General features: G+C 37.1%; 1 pseudogene; it reads left to right on the forward strand.

The window, feature by feature from the left end:
- The first annotated feature begins 3,409 nt into the window (after nucleotides 1-3,409).
- On the forward strand, nucleotides 3,410-3,524 carry LOC132228810 (U2 spliceosomal RNA; annotated as a pseudogene).
- Nucleotides 3,525-13,271: the final 9,747 nt, after the last annotated feature.

Consider the following 13,271-nt stretch of genomic DNA (forward strand, 5'->3'; position numbering starts at 1 on the left):
CAAACCAGCTAGGGCTGGTCCACCTTTTCTTTACTGATTTGTTTCTAGTCCATTTCTGGACTTTTACAGCTGTGCCAATGAACTGTTGTTGATTCATGATCTACTACCACACTGTTTTGATTATTGTAGCTTTAAAATATGCCTTACAGTCTTGTAGAATTAATTTATTTTAATGCTGTTCTTCATAATTTTTCTCATTATTCTTGCTAATTTTTATGATTTTAGAATTAATTTTTCTGATTTTCAGAAGAAAAATAAATCCTGTCTATTATTTTTAGTGGATAAACTGGATTTCCAAGTCAATTTAGGGAGATTCAACTTTCTTTTAAGATTTTAAAAGATTGATTTTTAGAGAGAGAAAGGGAGAGGGAGAGAGGGAAACATAGATGGGCAATCTTTGGCTGCCCCTACTGGGGATTGACCCCGAGACCTGGGCATTGCCCTGACTGGGAATGGAACTGGTGCATGTGATGACTGACACCCAACCAACTGAAACACACTGAACAGGGCAGGAGATTCAGCTTTCTGTTGGATGCTAATCCCACAGACGGAAGCTCATTCTTTTGGCCAAGCATATCATCAACTGTGTGAATCTGTGGTTGCTTTCATAGTGATCTAAGAAACTGCTATAAAATACCTTTCCATTTCCTCAACGTGAGCATGTGTTTGTCATTTTTTAAGAAACTTCTTTTTATAGCTCTTGTATATTTTTTGATATACCTGGGTTTTTCTTTCACTCTATCTTGCATACAGCTATTATTTTACATGTGAAGACTGTTGATTTTTAATTTTGCTCCCAATTACCTAACTGAATTCTCCTAACAGCTGTAATAATTTTCTAGTCCTCTTATATTTTGAGGTAAATAAATATGTCATCTACGAATAATGATCATTTTTATTCTATTTTTTCCCCTCTCATTTTTATCCCTTCTGCCAGTATCTCCAGAATAGTGTTAATTACTTTGGGTAATATGCAGTAAGATTTCTACATTTTTCATGAAGTGGTTCCAAGTAGACTTTGAAAAGTTAAATATGTATACTGCAATCCCTACAAAACAAAACAAAATATACAAATGTTTTATAAGAAATACAATAGTAAAATTAAAGTGAAATACAAAAATATGTTCAAATAACCCAAAAGAAAAGCAGGAAGGAGAAACAGGGATTAAAAACAGACAAAAAAAAAAGCAGAAAACAAAAAAGATAGACCTAAATTCAAACACATCAATAATTTCAATAAGTGTAAATGTTTTAAATACCCAAATTAAAAGACAGTCAGAACAGATTTTTTAAACATGTCCCAACTATCTGCTCTCTACAAGAAATTCACTTCAAATATAATGATATAGGTAAATTAAAATAAAATGATGGGTCTAAATATATATATATATATATATATACCCATGCAAACAATAACCAAACAAAAGCTGGAATGACTATATTAATATCAAAGTAGACCAAAGTTATGAAAATTACTGGGGATAAAGAAAGCATGAAAAGATAAAAGGGTCAATTTACTAAGAACACATGCAATCCTAAATATATTCAGCAAGCAGCAGATCTTCAAAATACATACAGCGAAAACAAAACCAAAAGGAGAAATAGACGAACCCCTAATTATAGTTGTAGACCTCAACATTCTTCTCTCAGTAATCAATAAAACTAGTAGAAAATCAACTAATATAGAACAACTGAACAACAGCTTTAACTGGAGTACTTGGCATTTTCAGATCACTCTACCCAGCAGCAGAATATATACTCTTTCCAGGTTGCACATAGACCATCAAGATAGAGCATATCCTGGGTCAAAAACCATAACAAATCACAAAGAATTGAAATTATACAAAGTATGCTCTCTAATCATAACCAGTAATGGAAAAATAACTGGAAAAAATCTATAAGCACGTGAAAATCAATTTCAAACTAACCATAACTTACAAAATATTTTGAACTGACTATAAATAAAAATACAAGCATACCAAAATTTGTTAGAGGAAACAAAAGTATTTCTTAGGAGGAAACTTATAGCATTAAATGTTTATACAGAAGATAAATCTTGAATCAATAATCTAAGCTTCCAACTTAAGAATTTTTTAAAAAGTGAAAAATAACCCCAAAGCAGCAGGAGGAAGGAAATAATAATGATGAGAGCAGATATAATGAACTTGATCACACAAAAACCTATAAATAAAAATCAATGAAACCAAAACTGTTTCTCTGAAAAGATCATTAACACTGATAATTCTCTAGCAAAATTGACAAAGGGCAAAATGGACAACACAAATTAACAATATCAGGAATGAAAAAAGAGATACCAGACTCTGCAGACATTAACAGGACAACAGTAAGGAAATACTGTGTTGGGGGCCAAGGGGACTACTACTAATATAAATATGATAATTTAGGTTAAATAACCAATTCCCTGGAAACTGCATTGTGGGGAAGCATGAGACTTGGTCGGAAAGTTTGTAGGGAGGATATTCTGATAAAAGGGAAGTGTGCAGAAGGCCATCTGCCCTATTTATCGGAATTCTGACTTAGGGAGTGACCTTCCCAAACAAGTCTGTGCACGAGCAGACCCCCGGGTGTTTACTGGAATCGTTATGCTTAAATCTTTGGGTGCCCTTGCTTAAAAGACACTACAAACACATGTGTCCTCCCAAGATTACTTACCTTACTGATTGTATCTAAAAGATAAACTTCATCTCAAGCTGCTGCTACAATAAAAGGCTAAAGAGGCAGGCAATCAAGGCTGTCTGGTTGCTATAGCAGTCCCTTAGCCTTTTTTTCACAGTAAATGTTGTGTTGGAATAATCCACTCATCCGTCGCTCAGGGTCTGCTGGTCAGTCCTGGCACTGTATGTCAAGAACTATGAGGGGTCTGAGATTTTACCCTACTTACAAGCTAACTAGTTAACCTATTAATGCTTCATGGAGGCTGCAAAGGACACAAAATTCCTAGGTCAGAGATGAAGGACTTTATTATTCACAGCACAGCAAGCATCATGAGCTTCATGTTGATTTTCATGGCTTGTACATAACTCCTAAGGCCATAGGGGCAATACAGCTAAGACTAGATGGATGCTACACATGTAATAGATTTGTATAGCCCCCAAGGAACACTGAATTTAGGGTAGTGGTCGGCAAACTGCGGCTCGGCAAACTACGGCTCATGAGCCACATGCAGCTCTTTGGCCCCTTGAGTGTGGCTCTTCCACAAAATACCGGCTCTTCCACAAAATACCGACTTCTGCGCATGGGCCACTAAGTTTCAATCGCACTGTACATGCACGCCCACACGTGTTATTTTGTGGAAGAGCCACACTCAAGGGGCCAAAGAGCCGCATGTGGCTCGCGAGCCGAGGTTTGCTGATCACGGATTAGGGAATTTATCTCTTTTAAAACTGGCATTGCTTCTCGGCCTTTTGGCTAAGATCAAGTGTAGTATCTGTTCTTATCAGTATAAAACTGGCTCTGTATTGAGAGGGAGATGTTAGCTCAATGCTGCTCACAGCAAACACAATCCTGAGAAAGGGCCCAGATAAAGAGTCATTGGAGCTTTGCATTTGGGGCATACCTAGAGCTTGCAGAGGTGCATAGAGCCCATGGTGGGTTTCCTATTCCAACACCCCAAACTACCAAAACCCACTCAAGGTGAACTAAGTGTCCAAGGTAGTACTCTAACAACTAAAGAATTCTTGTTTAAAAGCCTTCTGAAGTAGAAATCTCCACAGTTTCACTGGTGAATTCTACCAAACATTTAAAGAAGAAATAATTATATACAATCTCTTCCAGAAAAATATGAGAGAAGCGAGAGAAAGGTGCAAAGGCAATTCAGTGGAGAAATGAAACTATTGGACTTTGATATGCAAAATAATGAACCTCAATCTAAGCCTCACACCTTATACAAAATTAATTCAAAAGGAATTGTGGATATAAATGTAAAACATAAAACTATAAAGTCTTTAGAACACATAAAATGAAGTCTTTGTGACTTAAGGTCAGGCACAGATGATTTTTCTCTTTTGTTTTATTAATATGATGAGTAGTATTAATAGATTTCCTGATGTAGAATGAATATTCACTACATTTTTGAATGTTTTATCATCTCAAACTAATGAGATTTTTTTAAAATATGGAATATTTAATAGGATATAAACCTTAGTAGTTTGGAGAATGAAAATATTCCGATTCTCTCATTTCTTGAGGATATCTTAGAAAGACAAGACCCATAGGTTCTGAAAAGAGTATTTATTTTAATCCTTACCCGAGGACATATTTATTGATTTTTAGACAGAGAGAGTGAGAGAGAGAAAGAGACAGAGAGAGAGAGAGAGCGAGCGAGAGAGAGAGAGAGAGAGAGAGAGAGCAGCATCAATCAGCAGCCTTCTGAACTCCCTGACTGGGGATCCAACCCACAACTTAGGTATGTGCCCTGACCAGGAATTGAACCTACAACCTTTTGGTATATGGGACAGGCATTCCAACCAATTAAGTGACCCAGCCAGGGCCTTAAAAAATGTATTTAAAATAAGTTGTATAAAAGGAGGAGGCAAGAGCAGACAATGGAGTCAAGACAGTCTCTTTAATAAATGGTGTTGGGAAATTGGACAGGTACATGCAAAAATAATAAAACTAGACTACCAACTTACACCATACACAAGAATAAACTTAAAATAGATAAAATACTTAAATGTAAGTTATGAGACCATAAAAATCCCAGAAGAAACCATAGACAGCAAAATCTCAGACATCCCTCATAGCAATCTTTATGGATACATCTCCTAGGGCAAAAGAAACTAAAGAGAAAATAAACAAATGGGACTACATCAAAATCAAAAGCTTCTGCACAGCAAAAGAAACAACGAGAAAATCAACAAAACAACGAGAAAATCCACTGTGTGGGAAAACATATTTGCCAATGTCATATCTGATAAGGGCCTAATCTCCAAAATTTATAGGGAACTCATACAACTTAACAAAAGGAAGATAAACAATCCAATCAAAAAATGGGCAAAGGACCTAAATAGACACCTTTCAAAAGAGGACATTCGGAAAGCCAAGAGACATATGAAAACATGCTCAAAGTCACTAATCATCCGAGAGATGCAAATCAAAACAACAATGAGGTACCATCTCACACCTATCAGACTGGCTATCATCAACAAATCAACAAACGACAAGTGCTGGAGAGGTTGTGGAGAAAAAGGAACACTTGTGCACTGCTGGTGGGAATGCAGACTGGTGCAGCCACTATGGAAGATAGTATGGAGTTTCCTCAAAAAACTGAAAATGGAACTCCCACTTGACCCTGTGATCCCACTTCTAGGAATATATCCCAAGAAACCAGAAACACCAATCAGAAAGGATATATGCACCACTATGTTCATAGCAGCACAATTCACCATAGCTAAGATCTGGAAACAGCCTAAGTGCCCATCAGTAGATGAATGGATTAGAAAACTGTGGTACATCTACACGATGGAATACTATGCTGCTGTAAAAAGGAAGGAACTCTTACCATTTGCAACGGCATGGATGGAACTGGAGAGCATTATGCTAAGTGAAATAAGCCAGTCAATGAAGGAAAAATACCACATGATCTTACTCATTCATGGATAATAAAGACCAGTATAAACTTTTGAACAATAATAGATACAGAGGCAGAGCTGCCTCAAACAGATTGTCAAACTGCAGCGGGAAGGCTGGGGAGGGTTGGGGGGCAGGAGGGAGGGGGGTAAGAGATCAACCAAAGGACTTGTATGCATGCATATAAGCATAACCAATGGACATAAGACACTGGGGGATAGGGGAGGCTAGGGGACTGTCAAGGACGGGGGGAAAAAAAGGACACATATGTAATACCCTTTGTAATACTTTAAGCAATAAAAAAAACAAAACAGGAAAGAACAACAACAAAAACAAATGACAAGTGCTGACAAGGATGTGGAGAAAAGGGAACCCTCGTGCACTGCTGGTGGGAATGCAGACGGGTGCAGCCACTATGGAAAACAGTATGGAATTTCCTCAAAAAATTAAATATGAAACTGCCATTTGACCCAGTGACCCCACTTCTAGGAATATATGCTAAGAAATCAGAAGCACCAATCAGAAAGGATATATGCACCCCTATGCTCATAGCAGTGCAATTTACAATAGCTAAGAATTGGAAACAGCCCAAGTACCCATTGGTAGATGAGTGGATAAAAAAGCTGTGGTACATTCACACAATGGCATACTATGCAGCAATAAAAAAGAAGGATCTCTTACCCTTTGAGACAGCATGGAGGGACCTGGAGAATATTATGCTAAGCAAAATAAGCCAGTCAGAGAAAGACAAGTATCATATGATCTCACTCATATGTAGAATTTAATGAACAAAATAAACTGATGAACAAAAGAGATCCAGAGAGATAGATACATGTAACAGACTGTAGAATCTCAGAGGGAAGGCAGGGATGGGTGGGTCTGTGGGAAGAGATCAACCAAAGAACTTGTATGCCTATATGCATAACCCATGGACATAGACAATAGGGTGGAGAAGGCACGGGGTAGGGGGTAGGGGTGGGCTAGAAGGGGTCAGTGGCGGGGGGGGGAGGGGGGAGAAGGGGACATATGCAATACTTTTAACAATAATGATTTTAAAATAAAATAAGTTGTATTATTTTGAAATTTTGCTTTATGCATCACTCCTATTTCAGGTTTATTGTCACCAGATGCTTTAGAGTACAGCTGGTTAGGCATAAAGGTGCCCAAATCTTTCATATAAAGAAGGCATTCTGTTATACAGGAAAGAGCATGGACTTTTTGGAAAGATAGATCAGTTTCAAATCCTGGCCCTGCCACTTTTCAACGATTTTTCTCACGGAGCAAACGGTGATTCTTTTACCACAGAGAAGGGGTCTTACTGAAAAGAGGGAGGAGTGGCCAGGTGTGAGAGATGACCGCTAATATTACTAAGTCATGCAATTGTTTTAAAGCTTATGTATAACGCTTGTGCCTATTCAACACAATATTCTTCATTTATAGATCTGAAGGTTGTGTGCAACTTTCAGTGAACCTGAGGCTCTTCCTAATCTTTCATTTCTAAAGATAATATTTAAATGGCAACGAGAGGAAAGTGTTTGCTTTAAATGATCATACATATGTGGTTAGAGCAGAAAGTAGGTGTGATTGGAATATCTTCAAGATTCTATCTAATCCACACACGACTACATTCCAACTTACGCCCACACAAAATAAGCTTTTAAATCTCTTGCCTAGCCTGTGAGCCTTACAGATCTTTCAGATTAGTTTTTAAGACTTACCCAGAAGTTAGTGTTTGTAAAAGATTGCTGTTGTTTTTTGGGGGGGTGGGGGGGTGGATTTTTTTAACTGGAAATTGTTTTTGTCTCAGATCCACCCATTGCTATAACTGAAGTTCTTTGTCAAATTAGTAAACTATAATATCCTTTATTACCTTTTGTAAAGAAATTTGGTTTTATAAAAATAAATGATACTCGATATTTGTTAAAATTTAACAGTTCTAAACTAACACTCCTTTTAATCGCCTGGTAATTCCAGCTTTGCTTGCTCCTCAAAGCATATAGAGTGTTTTGTAAAGTTAACCTGAGAATTCAAGACGGAAAGCATTCCTGACATAGGAAGGTCTAGTTTTAAACACAACAGCAAACATGTCAAATGACGGCTCCTATCTAGATTTCAAGGTCAGAGATCTCTTACCTTTTCAAATATAAATTTCCCTGTAGAGATCAACATCTCACTGGCTGCTCAAGTTTCCAGGAACCATCTCTCACATCTGGCCACTCCTCACTCTACCCAGTGACCCTTCACTGTGTTGAAAGAATCACTGTTTTCTCTGAGCCAGATGTTTTCTCCCAGTGCTCTGCTTGAAGTGGGGAAGGCAATATTTTCTGCCCTTTGCCTTCTTATTTTTCATACTTCTACACTTTATCATACTGTTGTTTTGGTGTTTCTGGTTCTTGATGATACAACACTGTCAGTTCAAGCTCATGCTATGAGTTTCAACAGCTGTGGCATGTCTAAACTGCATTATCTTGAAAGTGTTGGCACCAATGAAAAAAAGCAAGGAGCCAAATTAAAAAAAACAAAGCATTTCAAAGGGTTCCTATGGATACATCCTGAAACCAGGAAGTAGACACGGGGTTGAGTTGACTCCATCTGCCTAGAATGGCCTCTGAGTCATTTGTGTACACACTGCACACAATACGTGCTTGAGGGGAATGAGAGCATCTGATGACTGTGATCACATCACTGACAGGGTGCCCTTTGCTTATAAAATCTATTCTTAAATGGGTTACTGCGTTTGAAGTGATTTACCACAATCATCAGGGATAAAATAGGAATACTGTACAAGGGGTGTGGAAACCAAGGTACAAAATGGTGTGTTTTATGTAGAGAAGTAATCAGAAAATAACGAGTATGCATCCTAATGGGACTGAAAAGACTTCCTTTTTATTGCAAGTTGAACCTGGGCAGAGCTGGACTTGGGCAGCAATCAAGTGGTGTTATGTTCTTTTGCATCTGATTTTATGAGACTTTTATGTGTCACTGTGGCTTTCCTCTTTATGTATTCATATTTTAGTTTTAATATATTTGCTTGGAGTTTGATTTTGAATGAGATAAAGCTTTCATGGTATAAATGTAAATGCCCCTGAGTTTAAGGGGGGGGGGGGGAAGACTCAGAAAAAGAGGAAAATATTCTGAAGTGAAGATCAGCTTATTTTTCATTTAAAAAGAAAATACTGCCGAATGGGTTTGGCTCAGTGGATAGAGCGTCGGCCTGCAGACTGCAGGGTCCCAGGTTCGATCCCGGTCAAGGGCATGTGCCTTGGTTGCAGGCACATCCCCAGTGGGGGGCGTGCAGGAGGCAGCTGATCAATGTTTCTCTCTCATTGATGTTTCTAACTCTCTGTCCCTCTCCCTTCTTCTCTGTAAAAAATCAATAAAATATGTTTTGAAAATTATAAAAAATTAAAAAAAAATTAAAAGAAAATACTTTTTGCCCTGGCCGGTTTGGCTCAGTGGATAGAGCGTCGGCCTGCAGACTCAAGGGTCCCAGGTTTGATTCCAGTCAAGGGCATGTACCTTTGTTGCGGGCACATACCCAGTAGGGAGTGTGCAGGAGGCAGCTGATCGATGTCTCTCTCTCATCGATGTTTCTAACTCTCTATCCCTCTCCCTTCCTCTCTGTAAAAAATCAATAAAATATGTAGTTAAAAAAATAAAAAGAAAATACTTTTTATCTCTATATATTTAATGAGTTTTTTTCTGGGTAATTTTCCTATACCTAAACTTTTCTATTTAGTCCTAAATGTTTTTCTTTATAATTTTTTTATAATTTCTTAAGATCTTTGCCTATAATGTATATTGGAAATATTTTTTATAGTTTCTGATTTGCTTTTTAGTTTTGTTTGTGGGTTGTTGTTGTTGTTTGACATTCGGGAAGCTAAAGTTCTCATGTAATTAAATATATGAATATTTTCCTTGGTGTTTCTGTCTGTAGTATTCTTTAGTACCCTAAAATTACATATAAAGTTATATTTTTATTCAGTAATTCCACAGTTGTTTTTTTAACAATCAATTTTTAAATCTACTTGGAATTTATCTTGATGTTAAACTATAGTTCTCAGCCAGGGCTATGTATTAGAATTACATGAGAGAGAGAAATTGTGCCTACATCCCATCCCAGATTAATTTATTTAGAATCTCTGAGGATGGGGAATGACCACTGTATTTTTCAATTTTTTCTGCAGTTGATTTGTGCTGTGCAACAGGAATTACTATGTAAAGAGTCAAGCATGGATCCAATGTTTTCTTTTTCCAAAATGTTCCAATCCATCTTGCAAGGTTTTTTGAGGAATGCTTTCTGATATCAAAATGATCCTGATAAAATGAGCATAAGTAAAACATATTGATATAAACTTTATATATGTATACATATATGCCAGTAGTCTCTGACTCCAACTTTACACACATGCATATAGTGCTACATAAAAGACTGGAAAAACACATCCAAATCTTACTGAGGGTTATTTCAGGGCGGCGAAATTTTAAATTCTCTTATTTTTTGCATTTTCCAAATTCTCTACAAGAAGCATATGTTACCCTTTATAATAGGAAATGTTAGTTGCAAAAGAACATTAATTTTTAAAAAGATTAATTTCTAGTCATGATTTTCTAAATAGTGCATAGAAGAGTGTCAGAAAGATTCCAACAGTGATAATATCATTAGATTAATTCTACAACTTATGAAGGTGGCTTATTAGATGATGACTTGCATATATAAGTTTCACTTTATTAGCTGCTTGTATTTTTATAGACAAATACTTATTTTATATACATATAGTTATATAAATTATAACTACTTATAAGCTTATTAATTTTTTGCTTTTTAATATTGCCCTGGCTGTATGGATCAGTTGGTTGAGCATCATCCCATGCACTGAAGGGTCACAGGTTCAATTCCTGGTCAGGTCATATGCCCAGGTTGTGGGTTTGATCCCCAGTGGGGTGAGTACAGGAGGCAACCAATTGATGTTTTTCTCTCCTTCTCCCTTTCTCTCACTATAAAAAAAATCAATAAGAACATAATTTTAAAAGTATGTTATCTGAGAATAAAATACAGTTGGGAAAGACTGCTAAAAAGAATCAATATAGTTCAGCCTTTGATTTCCTTGGCCAATGAGAAAATCATAGCAGCCAATATGGTTTTATCTTAGCTTGTGTTAGCACATTTCCTCACTCTGCAGAGAGAAGACAATTTAATAAGATTTTGCATTCATATAGGATTTCTAAAGACATTAGAAACCAAAACTTTAGACAACATTCAGTCCATTCTGTTTACAATTGATAAGACTTTTTGAAGACCATTTATTTCTCAGAGCCTTACAAAAATTTCTGTATTCAGTTGGCAGAATTTTACTCTATTTAGCTGAATTTAAAATTCCATTGCTTTTAAGATTCATCACTAATTTTATGAAGAAAGAAAAAGTATTGCTAAGCAAATTATGACACAATGTTTTTCAAACACATACACTATTAGATACATTCAATTTCAAGGTCTGGAAATACAAGCATTACTCTCTTCAATTGAGAATTTTGAAAGATAAGGAAACTTTCTTGTCCATTACATCCAGGATTTGAACTAATATCCAGATTGCTCTACACCATACAAACAATTAAGTTGTAGATGTTACAACTGAGTTTAGTGAAGAGAGGTGTCATGTGATAATTTGTTAGGAGACTTAGTTCAAGTGATAAAGGTATTATGGTGGGAGGTCAACTTGAGAAGTACCAGAGGCCACCATCTTCCTACGAATCCAAGTAACACTCAAATGACCTATTTGGAGATATTTCTGCCATATTAAGTGTAATGTCTTCTAGATCAGTAAGAGTTTGCTGAAGCTTTCTGATTGATTGGTTAAATGACTCAGGCACCTACTTTGTCATAGCTTTGGCACCTTCCCTAAGTGCTAGAGTGGAGTGAGGGGATGTGAAAATTTTATCCTAAATATTTGACTCCTTCGATCTGAGCAGTGTGGCAATTACTGTATATTACTTAGTCAAATCTTAAAATCATAGATTTGAAAAGGAGTCTTAGAGTTTCTCTTAAAACAATCCCCTCATCTTACGGATAAGGGAGCTAGAGCCTCTGGGAGTAAATAATTTGCTGCAGATCCCATGTCACATAGAGGCAGAGCCAAGACTAGAATCCAGGCCCTTGGTGAAATATGCCCTTTGTACTGTTCCTGGCATTCAGGGATCCAATGAAGATTATGGTTATTAAGTAATTTTAAATGCACTTAATTTGAAAACCATGAGCTTACTTTGGCCTATTTGTTTTGTGTTTGCTTCACCTACCTTGGGGAAAATCCAAAAAAGAAACTAGCGGTGACAACTTACTCGTTACTTACAGAGTTCAAGGCAGTGGCCAAGTACACATTATTTAATGTAATCCTCTCAGTAACCTTGGGAGGAAATGAGTTGAAATAGATTAAGTAATTTACTCACTGTTACACAGTTAAGTGACAGAACTGAGCGTGTCAGGCTCTAAAGCTAATTAGCTGCTACACTCTTCTCCCTTCTTTTCATTAAAACTATGCAGTATTTTGTACTGTATAGAAGACAGACATCCCGGGCCTCTCTCGCATTTGCAAAAAAGACTTTGACAGACTTTCCAGAACATTCATAGCCCCTTTGGAAGAGGAGTAGGAGGGAAAACACTTGTTGGGAGAGATCTTGCACTGGTTCTGCTTGCACTGTGTTTGTAAAGAGGGGAAGAAAAAGGCATTCCATTTTTTCTAGGTCACTATACAGCCATTTTTTCACTGGTAGCATAGCCTCTTTCTCGTCAACCAGGTTATAGTTCATTTTTATTAAGTATTATACTTTGTGCCTGGCCAACAAGGTTATAGTTCATTTTTATTAAGTATTATACTTTGTGCCTGGCCAACGTGGCTCAGTGGTTGAGCGTCGAACCATGAACCAGGAGGTTATGGTTTGATTCCCGGTCAGGGCACATGCAGAGGTTGCGGGCTCCATCCCAGTGATGGGTGTGCAGGAGGCAGCCAATCAATGATTCTCTCTCATCATTGACGTTTCTATCTCTCCATCTTCCTCCCTTCCTCTTTTTAAAGTATACTTTTTCTTGAGGTGTGTTAAGGAAACTAAGATTCGCTGCTTACATTTTGTTATATGATTTTAGTTGTATATTTATTCATTCCATTATTTTTTTAAATTAAATCTTTATTGTTCAGATTATTACATTTGTTCCTCTTTTTTCCCCCCATAACTCCCCTCCTCCCAGTTCCCGCCCCACCCTCCACCCTCACTCCCCACCCACTGTCCTCATCCATAGGTGCACGATTTTTGTCCAGTCTCTTCCCACATCTCCCACACCCCTTCCCCCCCAAGAATAGTCAGTCCATTCCCTTTCTATGTCCCTGATTCTATTATGATCACCAGATTATTCACTTGATTCTTAGATTCACTTGTTGATAGATGCATGTTTGTTGTTCATAATTTGTATTTTTACCTTTTCCTTCTTCTTCCTCTTCTTAAAGGATACCTTTCAGCATTTCATATAATACTGGTTTGGTGGTGATGAACTCCTTTAGCTTTTCCTTATCTGTGAAGCTCTTTATCTGACCTTCCGTTCTGAATGATAGCTTTGCTGGATAAAGTAATCTTGGTTGTAGGTTCTTGGTATTCATCACTTTGAATATTTCTTGCCATTCCCTTCTGGCCTG

Source organism: Myotis daubentonii, chromosome 2 (genome assembly GCF_963259705.1).
Source record: "Myotis daubentonii chromosome 2, mMyoDau2.1, whole genome shotgun sequence".
NCBI lineage: Eukaryota > Metazoa > Chordata > Mammalia > Chiroptera > Vespertilionidae > Myotis > Myotis daubentonii.